The sequence below is a fragment of the Mus caroli genome, unplaced genomic scaffold, assembly GCF_978045245.1.
Source record: "Mus caroli unplaced genomic scaffold, Mus_caroli_1 scaffold_11, whole genome shotgun sequence".
NCBI lineage: Eukaryota > Metazoa > Chordata > Mammalia > Rodentia > Muridae > Mus > Mus caroli.
Window position 1 is genome coordinate 59,124,751 of NW_028227266.1, and position 2,035 is coordinate 59,126,785.

The 2,035-nt window shown below is 45.5% G+C and overlaps 1 pseudogene; it reads left to right on the forward strand.

The window, feature by feature from the left end:
* The first annotated feature begins 371 nt into the window (after positions 1–371).
* On the forward strand, positions 372–1,028 carry LOC147002043 (small ribosomal subunit protein uS5 pseudogene; annotated as a pseudogene).
* The last annotated feature ends 1,007 nt before the right edge of the window (positions 1,029–2,035 follow it).

The following is a 2,035-nucleotide window of genomic DNA, read 5'->3' on the forward strand; positions in this document are numbered from 1 at the left end:
GGGACAAAGTGTGGAGCAGAAACTGAAGGAGAGGCCATCCAGAGACTGCCCCACCTGGGGGTCCATTTCATACACAGTCACCAAACCCAGACCCTATTGTGGATGCCAAGAAGTGCATGCTGACAGAACCCTGATATAGCTGTCTCCTGAGAGACTCTGCCAGAGCCTAACAAATACAGAGGCAGATGCTTGCAGCCAACCACGGGACTGAGCACCTGGTCCCCAATGGAGGAGTTAGAGAAAGGACTGAAGGAGCTGAAGGGGATTGCAACCTCATAGGAAGAACAATAATATCAACCAACCAGACCCCCCCTCCCCCCAGAGCTCCCAAGGACCAAACTACCAACCGAGGAGTACATATGGAGGCACCCATGGCTCCAGCTACATATGTAGCAAAAGATGGCCTTGTCATGAAGATCAAGTCCCTGGAGATGTTCCTGTTCTCCCTGCCCACTAAGGAATCTGAGATTATTGGCTTTTTCCTGGGCAAATCCCTAAAGGATGAGGTTCTCAAGATCCTGCCAGAGTAGAAATAGCTCTGGCTAGCCAGAAGTCCAGGTTTAAGGCTTCATCAATACTGCTCACATTGGTGTTGGTGGTAAGTGCTGCAGGAGGTAGGCACTGCCATTCCAGTGGCCAGCATCTTGGCCAAGCTCTCCATTGTCCTTGTGCAGAGAGGCTATTGGGGGGACAAGACTGGCAAGCCCCATAAGTCTGTGCAAGATGACAGGCTACTATGGCTCTGTTTTGAAGACACTGACTCTGCTCCTGTAGCCAAGAAGCTACAGATGATGGCTGGTGTGGGTGACAGCTACACATCAGCCAGGGGCTGCACTGCCACTCTGGGCAACTTTACCAAGCCCACTTTTGATGCCATCTCCAATACCTACAGCTACCTGACCTCCAACCCCTGGAAAGAGACTGTGTTCACCAAGTCTCCTTATCAGGAATTCATTGACATCGTCTGTAAAACCCACACCAGAGTCTCTGTTCAGAGGACCCTGGTTCCAGCTGTGACCACCACATAAGGGATTTTATAGAAGAAAATAAAGTGAATTAAATCTATTAAATAAATAAGTAAACAAATAAATAGCATACAGAAGACAGGTGCAGTAGTATTTGCCTGTGGTCCTGCCTACTTAGGAAGCCGAGGCAAGTCTAGGACTTGGAGATCAGCCTGGGCAACACAGTGAAACACTGGCTGAAAGACAAAACAGAAAGCAAGAGCAAAAGGGGATTCCAATCCAGAAAAGATGGAGTAAGGAAGGATAATCAATGCAATTAGAAAATCTGAAAGAATGAATAGAGTGGCCCTTCATGATAACAAAACAGATTGGGCAGGTTGACTGGACAAGAACTCAAAGTTCCACTGGACCAGTACTGGTCTTCCCCTCCAGCACTTTTGCTTGTGTGTGAAGCATTCTCAAAGGCTTAGCCCACAACCAGTTTACCTAATTATTGAGCAGTAACTAGATCATGAGGGTTCTAACGTCCCTGACAGGTTAATCCATTGATGAGTTCATACTGAATGGGGTATTAGGAGATAGGACTTTGTTAGAGGAAATAAGTCCCTGAAAGCATGTCTGTGCCTGGGACATCTCATCCCAGCCCCTTCCTGTCTGCCTCTCACTTCTTCTTGTTTGCCATAAGTGAAGATCAACACACATGTACACACCCACGCCCACAGAAACACACACACATACATTACATACCAAGGGAGAAATGAAAAAAAACATTTGTGACAGTTAAATAAACTGTCACACTATAATCCAAAGTTATTCAACATTTAAAGAACCATTAAAGTCCTGGACCCCCTAACACCACATATAGACGTTAGAATTATCAGTCAAAACCTTTGAAAGTAGTGAGAAGAGCCATGTTGCATGAAGTAAAGTGGAATATTCGAGAAACAACATTTTAATAAAAGGCAACAACAGAATGGAAGATTCAACGACAAACCAAATGGAAAATTTATAATTAAAAAGTCATACTAATTCCCTGAGGGGGTGAAGGCACTTCAGTTACTGAAACCCTT